At 39.4% G+C, this 12,326-nt stretch overlaps 1 protein-coding gene across 1 annotated transcript in view; it reads left to right on the top strand.

Moving 5' to 3' along the window:
- PAIP2 (poly(A) binding protein interacting protein 2) overlaps nucleotides 1-12,326 on the top strand; it is a 20,744-nt gene continuing 8,418 nt past the window's right edge. The window contains exon 1 of the mRNA XM_008141682.3: nucleotides 1-139. The gene's annotated coding sequence lies outside the window, so the exon portion shown is untranslated. The remainder of the gene's footprint in view (nucleotides 140-12,326) is intronic.

Consider the following 12,326-nt stretch of genomic DNA (forward strand, 5'->3'; position numbering starts at 1 on the left):
TCCGGGCTGGGTGTTTGTTTGGACTGGAGAAGGGAGGCGACGGGCGAAACGCGCGTCGAGCGGGGGAGCGGCGCTGCCTGTGGAGATCCGCGGAGGCCGACCGGATTCGTTGGCTGCCGTCCCCGCTGCCGTGCACTGGGTGAGGGATTCCCTCGGGCGGAGCGGCGAGGAGGGTGCAACGGCTCTGGCGGTCGAGGGACAGTCCCTCGATGACGGCTGAGGGGCTTAGAGGGTCCCTCGGGTTGTTTGATCACCTAGCCTTGTAGCTTCTCAATTTTTTGCTGCTTTCAGCCGAGTATGAGGGATGAGCTTTAATTGACTTACTCTCTTTTTTCTCTAAGAAATGGCCGTCGCTTTCTTTCTCATTGTCATTATTATTTATGATTTGGATCTCGCAGCACTTTATCCGGGTCCTCGGTGGCGCGCGAGGGTTGCTGGGATGGCACTTTCTCGCTCCCTCCTCCCCCCTTTCTAGTCCCTTCACACACACCCCTCTGGTACTCTTTTCCCCTTCTCCCCCACGGCCGCCTGGCAACAAAGCTCATTGTTTCTCCCCCAGTTTACGCCTGCGCGTCACCACGCGCAGCCCCTACTTGCTGCGCGTGCGCGTTCCGGAAGCTGGGAGAGGGTAGAAAGGGGCGGAGGGACTGGCGGGCTGGCGAGCGTCCTAGGGGAGCTTTCTGCAACGGACCACCGGCCTGTATCTCTGATTTCCTTTCTCGCGTTTCTTCGCTTAACGATACTCCTTATTTCTAGTTATATTGCATCCCATGCTCCAGATAGGAGAGCCTTGGTTACTGGAATCCCTAGTCCCCAGGAGGGTTTTGAGCCACATGAACTTTCAGGGCCTGTCTAATTTATGCTTGGATTCTGGTCACTTGACTTTTTTCTCTCTGCTACTTTGTGCTTACTCCCCACCATCAACAAAAGTATATGGCTTATGATGAAGTTTTTCAAAACATTTGCTGAAGCAGCCAGCAGTAGTCTTTTCTAGTGATTCCTAAAAGGGGCCTTTTCTGCTTCCTTTCGTTGTCTTGTTTCCCCTGCTTTTGCCGCCGCATCATCTCACAGAAACCACAATTTCTGGAAGGAATTTGGCATCCAATTTGCCATGGGAGAAGGTGACAGCTGACAGCTTTTGACACTTATTTTGACAAAGGACAGTTCCCATTTTGCTTGTGATGGCTAGTCTTTTTTTTTAAATATACTTTTATTGATTTCAGAGAGGAAGGAAGATGGGAGAGAGAAACATCAATGATGAGAGAGAGTCATTGATTGGCTGCCTCCTGCACGACCCCACTGGGGATCGAGCCCCACAACCGGGTCACCTGCCCTTGACCGGAATCGAACCTGGGACCCTTCAGTCCGCAGGCCGATGCTCCATCCATTGAGCCAAACCGGGTAGGGTTGGCTAGTCTTGTTTTGTACCTTTGTGGCATGATTTTTCATAAGTTGCATCTGAGCATTTAATCAGGTGTTAGTTTGCATTTTTATTAAATAGCCTTTGAATTTTCATACCCTGCAGGTTAGGTCCCCAAATAAGAAAAGGGTCTCCATAAGGATTTTAAATTATATTTCCAGTGTTTACTGTTCATGCTTCTGTTCCCAGTTTATAAAAGAGGATATCCCACAAGTTAGCCTGTTCATGCTACTTGTTAACTGTGAAGTTAAACAAAAAACTTTTCCCCACAAATATGTGTCTATGACAAATGAAAATAGGTGACTTTACAAAAATTATAGCGGATTTATATTTCTTTAAGGGATGGGAATTAGATGATGGAGGCTCAATGTAATGGTTAAAACGCTTGGAAGCTTGGCAGTTTTTATTATAGTATGTTGCATATTGTTCCTTAAGAGTTCGAATTGAGGTAGGTAGTCTCTACCCTATTTGGGACAGAATAAGTTTATAGTAGATTTTTCTCCCCAATAAGTACTCTGCATCTTATTCAGACTTACATCTTTATGACACTAGAGAGTGATGCTCCAGTTTTAATAAAAAAATATAAACATTTTTAAAAAGTCTGAATATTGTGGAAGATGAAAGAAGATGGAAAACAAGGCCACTATTTCTTTTTGTGCTTTTACATATTGTAATTTACAAACTATTTTCACATTTATAATCATAACAACCTTGAAATAAGCAGAGCAAGCTTTATCTTGCCCATTTTGAAATTGAGGATAGAAGCTTGAAAGGTTATTTTTATTTTATTAGGCACATGCTTCTACAGCATTTAGAAATGCCAGGTGTTATTCTAAGGCTTTTGGAAGTATTTAATCTTTGCTGTCTCTAAAGGTAAGTACTACCTACTAAAGATAACAAATGAGAGATGTGATGTAACTTGCCCAACATTCCACAGCTAGGAAGAGCCAGAATTCAAAATCCAAGCAGTCCAGAGATTATGTGCTCTTAACCATTATACTGTGCTGCCTGTGATTTTAGTGACATATCCAGGATCCTGTGGGTGCTTAGTGGCATATCTGGGATTCGAACCCAGTCCAAGATTAAAGTTGTCCCAAGTTATTGCCTTTCTGATCTGGACCACCGTGTTTACAGGGGACTTAATAGTTTGCATTTGATGTAGTCTAAGGTTCAATTCCAATAATTCAGTCTTTTTTTCCTCTTAATTTTCTCATTATTTAGAGCAGTGCTGCCCAGTGAGATAGCTACTAAGCAACCATGTCTATTGAGTGCTTGAAATATGGCCGGTGCAACTGAAGAACTAAATTTTAATTGTATTGAATTGTAATTCATTTAAATTTAAATAGTCACATGTAGCCAGTGGTTACCACATTGGATGGTGTAGTTTAGAAGTTTGAATTGCCTCGGCTTCTTATTTCATATTTTTAATGATTTTAGAGAAAGGGAGGGAGAGAGAAGCATCAATGTGAGAGAGAAACATCGATCAGTTACCTTCCTCACACGCTCCAGCTGGGGATTGAACCTGCAACCTGGGCATGTGCCCTGACCATCCTGGTTCATGGGTTGACACTCAACCATTGAGCCTCTCTCACTAACTGCTGAAGAGACAACTTAGTATGCTAAAATGTACATAAATATTTATACATAAGTAAGGTTAAAAAATCACAGTAGTTCAAAGTAATACAACAGAATACATTAAGATAGTGTCTTTGGAGTCATATTAATGAAAAAAGAACTTTATTTGAATTTTAATGAGAATTTTTACAAGGTGAAATGGGGGTTGGGGGAGTTTCTAAAGTTTAAAAGATTTCCATATTTTAAATTTTTGTAGAGAATATAAAAGAATGGACATTGCTGGGCCTGGTCTGGTGGCTCAGTTGGTTGGAGCATCATCCCATACACCAAAAAGGTTGTGGGTTCAATCCCCGGTTGGGTTGTGTACAGAAGGCAACTCATCGATGTTTCTCCCTCCCACCCCTTCCTTTCCTCTCTTTCTAACATCAAAACACCCTTCGGTGAGGACTAACAATTAAAAAAAGGATGGACATTGCTGGAAAGCAATGTATGTAAGAGGCATTTCAGGAAGGGAAAAAAACAGCTGAAGTATAAGTTTGTAGGTTGAAAGTGCCAGGCAGCATTAATAGGAAAAACTGCTCTCACCTAACCAAAATCTAGTGAAATTTTTTAATTTAAGTGTTAAGGCTCTCAGTTAAACAGGATATTTACAAAAGAAAGAAAATTAATTTTCTACAAACAGTGAAAGCTTATAATATTTGTAGATTATTGACAGAAGTCTAAATCTGTTCCACTTGTTATTCAAATATAAAGGCAAAAGATTTGCAGTGACTTAGAAATAGTTGTTATAAGTCTTCGATTTTAAAATTCTTTGAAAAGGTACATACTGTAAGGGAAAACCTAATAGTGTGAAGCTGACAGTGCTAAATTATTTCCATAAAACTCAGGAAAATGAGGTATGGGGAGGAAATTGATAAAATCATTCTGTATGTCTTGCCTTCACTGGGAGCAGGGACTGGGTTAGGTATACTGAAGAAGGAAAAGCATTCTGAATGTCTTGAATTGGATAGGGGTGTATAGAATATTTTTTTAATTGATGGGAAAGTATTTAAGTATTTAATTTGACAATAAATGTAAGTCATGCTGTATACCTTAAACAGTGCTGGTGTCAATTGTATCTCAAACTGGAAAAAGAAAACAACAACACTGATTCCTCAGTAGTTTGTAAATCAAAGAAAATAAAGTATTTTTAAAAATCCATTTAAAATAGAAAAACAAGCACTATAGGAATAGAATGTAAAAAGAAAATCAGATATGAAATTATGATGGAAAACTTCAAAACAAATGTTAATTATAAAAAATGTTAATTCCCTATGAGACATTATTTGGGTCAAATAATCTAACTTATAGTAGAGGACTTGATTTAAGTCACTTTCAGAATTTAGCAGATAAAGTAAAAAAGATCAACCTAATACATATACATCATTTTTGTACCTTAGAAATTGAAATCAAACATTTTTCCCTGTAGGCCCAAAAAGTAAAGGCTTTTCTGGCTATGTTTTATAACAATAAAACTAGAAATTAGGGCATCAAAGGGTAACCAAAAGAACTTTAGCTGCTTGGAAATTAAGAAAGAAAAAGAAAAATATTCTTGCAAATCTGTGGCTCATTATAATTAAACTAGAGGCCCAGTGCATGGATTCGTGCACTGGTGGGGTATCTCAGCCTGGCCTGTGGGGATCAGGCCGAAACTGGCCCTCAGACATCCCCTGAGGAGTTCTGAATTGCAAGAGGGCACAGGCCAGGCCAAGGGACCCCACCTGTGCACAATTGGTGCGGGGGAGGGACCGCCAGAGGGCTCTAGGGCATGTCCAGCCTGTCTCGCCCAATCACAACCAACATCCGAATTATAGGGGTTCCAGAAGAAGAGTGAGAGCAAAATATTGAAAACCTATTTGAGAAATAATGACAGAAAACTTCTCCTACCTGGTGAAAGAAATAGACTTACAAGTCCAGGAAGCGCAGAGAACCCCAAACAAAAGGAATCCAAAGAGGACCACACCAAGACACATCATAATTAAAATGCCAAGGGCAAAAAACAAAGAGAGAATATTAAGAGCAGCAAGAGAAAAACAGTTAGTTACCTACAAGAGAATACCCATATGACTGTCAGCTGATTTCTCAACAGAAACTATGCAGGCCAGAAGGGGGTGGCAAGAAATATTCAAAGTGATGAATAGCAAGAACCTACAACCAAGATGACTCTACCCAGCAAAGCTATCATTTAGAATTGAAGGTCAGATAAAGAGCTTCACAGATAAGAAATAGCTAAAGGAGTTGATCACCGCCAAACCAGTATTATATGAAGTGCTGAAAGGTATTCTTTAAGAAGAAGAAGAAGAAGGTAAAGATAAAAATTATGAACAACAAAGTGACAAAAAACACATATCAACAAGTGAATCTAAAAATCAAGTGAATAAAAAATCTGATGAACAGAATAAACTGGTGAATATGATAGAATCGGGGGCATAGAAAGGGAGTGGACCGACAATTCTCGGTGGAAGGGGATGTGGGGGATGCGGGAAGAGACTGGACAAAAATCGTACACCTATGGACGAGGACAGTGGGGCAGGTAAGGACAGGGGCTGGGATGGGAACCGGGTGGAGGGGAGCTATGGGGGGCGGGGGGGGAGAACAACTGTAATAATCTGAACAATAAAGATTTATTTTAAAAAAAGAAACCATGTATCCCTTACCTGTCATGTAATAATGTAATCCTTTGTGACTAACTTCTTTCATTTACCATACCGTTTTTATTGTTCCTGATATAAAGTATCAAGTATTTAATTTTTTTAAATTTATCTTTATTGTTGAAAGTATTACATATGTCCCTATTTTTACTCCATTGACCCCTTCTTGCCCACATCCACACACCCCCCCACCCCAGGCCTTCACCCACACTATTGTCTATCCATGGAAGTATTCCATTTCTTTTAATGTTGAGTAATACTCCATTGTGTGGACATACCACATTGTATTTATCCATTTATCAGCTTGGTCCCTTTGGGTTGTATTTACTTTTTGGCTATTAAAAATAATATTGCTGTTATCCTAGCTGGTATGGCTCAGTTGGTTGAGTGTCATTCTGTGCACAGAATGGTTGCCAGTTAGATTACCAGTCAGGGCATATGCCCTGGTTGCGGGCTGGATCCTTGGTCGGGTTGCACATGGGAGGCAGCCGATTGTTTCCCCCTCTCCCTCCCTCTCTCTAAAATCAGTATATACTAGTATATGTAATGCTGCTATGAATATTTGTGTACAAGTTTTGTGTTAAGTATTTTCTAGCCGTTCTGGTGTAAAGTGGTATCTCTTTGTGGTTTTGATTGCATTTCCCTGATAGTTAATGATTTCCAGTATCTCTTCATGTGTTTATTGGCCATTTATATGTCCTTTTGAGAACTGTCTATACAGTCCTTTGCCCATTTTTAAATTGTTTTTTGTGTGTGTGTGTTTTTATTGAGTTGCGATCGTTTTTTATATATTTTAGATACAAATCTCTAATCAGATATGATTTGCTTCTCAGCTTCATTTATATCTTTTCAGAGATTCTCTGCATTTGTAAACCATAAAAACACACAGGACCCCCCCCCCTTTCTTTTACATATATGAATTTAGTACAGTAAAAATCTCGATATAACGGACTAGATTGGGTGTGGGGGGGTACCTGTTAAATCCTAACGTCCATTGTATAATGAAGTAGGTTTTCTGAATGCATATGTTAAAAAATTGCCAGTTTATTTAGTTTACCTGTTTTTGCTTACCTAAACACGTTTGTGTAAATAAAATTAAGTGTTATGAAGAGTTTAATTTTACAGAAGTTTCCTATATGTCTTGCTGTAATTTTAAATTTATACTGAATAGGTCTATTAAATGTGTGCATTCACCAGTCTTGTTAAAGATATACTAGTTTTAAGCATTTGAAATTTTACAAATTTATAATTTTTTCCCCGTCAGTTGTTAGTTTTGGCTTAACTAAACTGTTATTAAAATTCTCTTTTAAAAAAAGGGTTAGTTTAGCCCTGACCGCAGTGGATAGAGCGTCGGCCTGCGGACTGAAGGGTCCCAGGTTTGATTCCAGTCAAGGGCATGTACCTTGGTTGCGGGCACATCCCCAGTAGGAGGTGTGCAAGAGGCAGCTGATCGATGTTTCTCTCCCATCGATGTTTCTAACTCTTTATCCCTCTCCCTTCCTCTCTGTAAAAATCAATAAAATTTATATATATATTTTAAAAAGTGTTAGTTTAGATCATATCAAGTCCATATAGTTTTAGACTCATTTACCTTCAGGAATCACCTAGTGATCACAAACTATTCCTGAGTATAAGGATGAAATTTTTTTTCTAGTTTTTTTATGTTTGAAAGCTATTTTCTGCAGGGGTCTAGCATTCTGAGCTTGCAGTTACTTTCTTTCAGTGTAGTCTTACTTTTCATTATTTTTTAAAAGCAGCTGATTTTTCTTATTTTAAAAAAACTAATGTTTGTTGATTTTTGCTTTTAAGAATTCTCTGATATTCTGCAGTTTGACTATAATGTATCAAACTTTGTATCTATCTTATTTTGAGATTCTTGGGCTTCCTAAACATATCGGTTGATGACTTCATCAAATCTGGAATAATTAGCCCTAGCTGGTTTGGCTCAGTGGATTGAGTGTTGGCCTGCGGATTGAAGGGTCCAGGGTTTTGATTCTGGTCAAGAGCACGTACCTCTGTTGCAGGCTCGGGTGTCATCCTTCCATCTTCCTCCCCCACCCCACCCAGTCCCCTGGGTTGCAGGTTCCATGCAGGCCTTGGTTGGAGAGACAACCAGTTGATGTGTGTCTCTCTCTGTCCCTCCCCCTCCCTTCCAGTCTCTCTAAAATTCAACGGAAAAAATATCCTCTGGTGCGGATTCGTTTAAAAAATCTGGAATAATCAGATCCTTCCTCTGCCCCATTTGTGATGTTCTTCCCTCTGCCCCTACATTGCTTGAACCCTTTTTTGTATTTTCTATCTTTGTCTTTGATGTTTTCTGGATAATCTTTTATCTTCCAGTTCTTTGTGTTTTGTTTTGTTTTAAGTTTATGTTGTGATTTCTATATATCTAAAAGTTTTATTGTCTGTATCCCCATTCTACTGTGCACTTTTTTATACTCTGCTGTTCTCTAAAGATATTTTCAAGTTTGACATGTAATAATCATTTGTTTTGTCATCTGTGTTATATAATCCCAATATTTAAAGTTAGGTATGGGTCTGACATTGCCTTGTGTAAATTGTGCTGCTGCTTGTTCATTGTGTCTCTTTTTCCTTCTGGAGTTATTTTTAATGATATATTGTTCATTGCCCTGGAAAAATTATTTGTGGAGGTCCTAAGGCCTAGAATGAAGATGCCTTCCTCCCAGGGACCAGGCAGTGGCACTGAGACACTTCATACTCAGTTCAGGACTTGGGATGTTCTGGACCTCCTAGGTCCGTGGTCGGCAAACTGCGGCTCGCGAGCCACATGCGGCTCTTTGGCCCCTTGAGTGTGGCTCTTCCACAAAATACCACGGCCTGGGCGAGTCTATTTTGAAGTGGCATTAGAAGAAGTAATAAGTTTAAAAAATTTGGCTCTCAAAAGAAATTTCAATCGTTGTACTGTTGATATTTGGCTCTGTTGACTAATGAGTTTGCCGACCACTGTCCTAGGTGATGAGAATTTCTTCCTCCTATCCTCAGGAGAATCATCCATAGGCACAGTGTCTGTTTTCCCTTCTACCTTTTCCTCTTAATTTGCTTGGTGGGAAGCAGGGGTTACTTTTGGTTTCCCCTACCCTGAGCATATTAAGGGTCCTGGTTTAGATGGGGAGGATTTTCTAGTCATTTTTCTTTTTCTTTTTTTAATCCTCACCCGACGATATTTTTTCCATTGACTTTTAGAGAGAGTGGAAGGGAGAGGGAGAGACAGACAGAAACATCCATGTGAGAGCGATACATCGATTGGTTGCCTCCCGCATGCCCCCAACCATGGCCAGGAGCCTACAACCGAGGTACGCGCCCTTGACCAGAATTGAACCTGGAACCCCTCAGTCTGCACGCTCTATCCACGGAGCCAAACCGGCTAGGGCTATCCTTGACTTCTGTGCTTCTTGCTCCATAAAGCATCCAAGGAGTCAACCCAAAGAACCCTAATGGGCAAAAGCCATCAGCACAAAGGCAGCTTCCTTGTTTAAAAGTTCCACTTTGCTTTCTGAATTGCCACTTTATTTTCTTGTCAACACAGTGCTTTTAAGGATTTCTTATAAAATATCTCTACTTTTTAGTAGAAAGACTGGTTCAGCCCTAGCCGGTTTGGCTCAGTGGGTAGAGCGTTGGCCTGTGGACTCGGCGGTCCCGGGTTTGATTCCAGTCAAGGGCATGTACCTTGGTTTCGGGCACATCCCCAGTTGGGGGTGTGCAGGAGGTGGCTGATTGATGTTTCTCTCTCATTGATGTTTCTCTCTCATCGATGTTTCTCTCTCATCGATATGTTTCTCTCTATCCCTCTCCTTCCCTCTCTGTAAAAAAAATCAATGAAATATATTTAAAAGAAAAAAAAGAAAGACTGGTTCAAATAATCTATCCCACCATTATTTGTTGTTTTTTTTAAAAAGTCCTGATTTATTTATATTTTAAGGAATTAAAACAATTCCAAGTAAATAGGTATACTTTCTTCTTGGCCAAAGACTTAATATAAAAAAAATCAATATTGATCAAGTTGCAAAATTTAATAAAATTCTAGTCAGACCATTACAGACAAAATGATTCTAAAGTTCATATGAAGAATAAATACGCAAGCTTTTCTAAAACCCCAAAGAAAGGTGAGGAAGGGAGTTCTGCTTATTAGATATTAAAACTTACTGAAAGGCTACTGTAAACCTAGTAACTTTTATTTCAGTTATTGTCATTTTTAGCGCCACAATTTCTCTTCGGTTTCTTTTTTTTTATAATTTTCTCTATTGATGTTTTCCTTTTGATGAAACATCATTCTTATGGTTTCCGTTAGTTCTTTGAACATATTTAAAATACCTGCTTAAAGTCTTAGTCTAATAAGTCCAATGTCAGACTTCTCAGGGACAGTTTCTTTTCTCTTTTTCCTGTGTATAATCCATATTTTTCTATTTCTTTGCATCCTATGTTATTTTTATTGAAAACTGGACATTTTGACTATTATAATGTGGCAGCTCTGGAAACTAGATTCTCCCCTCTCCCTAGGGTTGATCTGCTTATTGTAGTTGTTTGCTTAGTGACTTTTCTAAACTAATTTTGTAAAACTTTGTAATATTTTTTGTGTGTGGCCATTGAAGTCTCTGTTCCATTAGCTTAGTGGTCAGCTGGTTATTTAAAAGAGATTTCCTAAATACCTGTAAACAAACAAAAAAACACACAAAACTCTCCTAGTCTTTGCAGATGGTCTCTTGTGTATGTTGAGGCACACCTTCAACCCTCAGGCAGTTTACAACTCTCAGCCCTCAGTGTGCAAAACCTGAAGGTCATCCAGAGGTGAGATTGTAGGGTCTTCTCAGTTCTTCTAAAGCATCTCCTTCAACAGTGTCTCCTCCCAGGCTTTTCACTTTGTCTATTTTTTTGTCCCAACTGTTATTTCTTGACCTAGGCAGCATTGGCTACATTTGGCTTTATATGTTGAACATATGCCAATCACTTTATGGTTTTATACTTTAAAATCGTAAACCTTATGGTGCTTGAACTATATATTCAATTTTTAAAAATAGCAAACATAAAAAGGAAGCACTATAAAAAGTGGTTCAAGAAGTGTCAAGAACAGGTCATAGAAGAAAATTAAAAATCCAATACATCACCTTATATTAGAATACCTTGGATTAAATAATTTAAGTCTATTGACTTTCTGAAAGTAAATGATCTTTACCCCTCTGGCTTTCACTTGACTGGCTGTAGCCAGAAATTGGTCAGCAGTTGTTCCTTCCCTTAGCTGTCTGAGGTGTAAGATTAGTGCCCAGGCTCCAACTTCATTCTTTTTGCTTAGTTATGATTTGTTTCCCAAATATTGCATGACAAAGTAATTTCATTTACTTAGATTTCATAGACTCTTTCCTTGGAATCTATACCAAATCTATAAGTTGTTTGATGACATGGTAACAGGCAAAAAGCTGAGGTAGGGCCTTGTCGAATGCAGGATTGGGCCCTTTTTGCCAAGGATTGTTTATATTTTATTTGTTACTGGTTGGCATTAAACAAGGAGGAAATTGTCCAAGTTCTTTGGGATTCCCAGACTATAAAGTTTGCTGAAACAGATTTTTCATTGTGTTATGCAAACTTGTGCTCATAACATGTATGGAAAACACTTTTCTTAAAAAAATTTTTGGCCCTAGCCGGTTTGGTTCAGTGGATAGAGCATTGGCCTGCTGACCAAAGGGTCCGGGATTCAATTCTGGTCAAGGGCATGTATCTCAGTTGCAGGCTCCTCCCTGGTCGGGGCGTGTGCAGGAGGCAACCAATTGATATGTTTCTCGCACATTGATGTTTCTCTCTGTCTTTCCCTCTCTCTTCCACTCTCCCTAAAAACCAATGGAAAAATATCCTCAGGTGAGGATTAACCATTAATTAACTAATTAATTAATTAAAATTTTAAAATTTTAAAATGTTAAAAAAAATTTTGCTTTTGTATATAGACCTGCATTAGTCACCTTGAAAGCATAGTTTGTTTGTTTGTTTGTTTGTTTGTTTGTTTTTTATAGGTTTCAGAGAGAGGAAGGGAGAAAGAGAGAGAGAATCATCGATCGGCTGCCTCTTGCACATCCCCTACTGGGGATCAAGCCAGCAACCCGGGCATGTGCCCTGACAAGGTATTGAACCATGATCTCCTGGTTCATAGGTCAGTGCCCAACAACTGAGCCACACTGGCTGATGGTCTCTGCTTTTCATAGTATTTGAGGCAAATCTAAAACTTAATTTGTGTAAAGATGAACACATAAATGTTTGGTAGCCTGATAATAATTTGCCCTGGCCCATGTGGATCAGTGGTTAGAGTGTCAGCCCACACACCAGAGGGTTGAGGTTTTGAGACCTGGTCAAGGGCATGTGCCTAAGTTGCAGTTTCAATCCCCAGCCCTGGTTGGGGCCCACACAGGAGGCAGCCAATGGATGTATGTCGTTAATATTCTTCTCTCTCTCTCTCTCTCTCTCTCTCTCTCTCTCTCTTTCTTTCTCTCTCACTCTCTCATTAGTGAAACAAATCTCCTCAGGTGAGGATTAACCAAAAAAAATGAGTAATTTTCTTTAGAGGAACTGATGCCTTTTTAGTCAAAACTTCCTATCTAATAAAAGAGTAATATGCAACAATTTGTACCTCCACTACA

The sequence above is a fragment of the Eptesicus fuscus genome, chromosome 6 (assembly GCF_027574615.1).
Source record: "Eptesicus fuscus isolate TK198812 chromosome 6, DD_ASM_mEF_20220401, whole genome shotgun sequence".
Classification (NCBI taxonomy): Eukaryota; Metazoa; Chordata; class Mammalia; order Chiroptera; family Vespertilionidae; genus Eptesicus; species Eptesicus fuscus.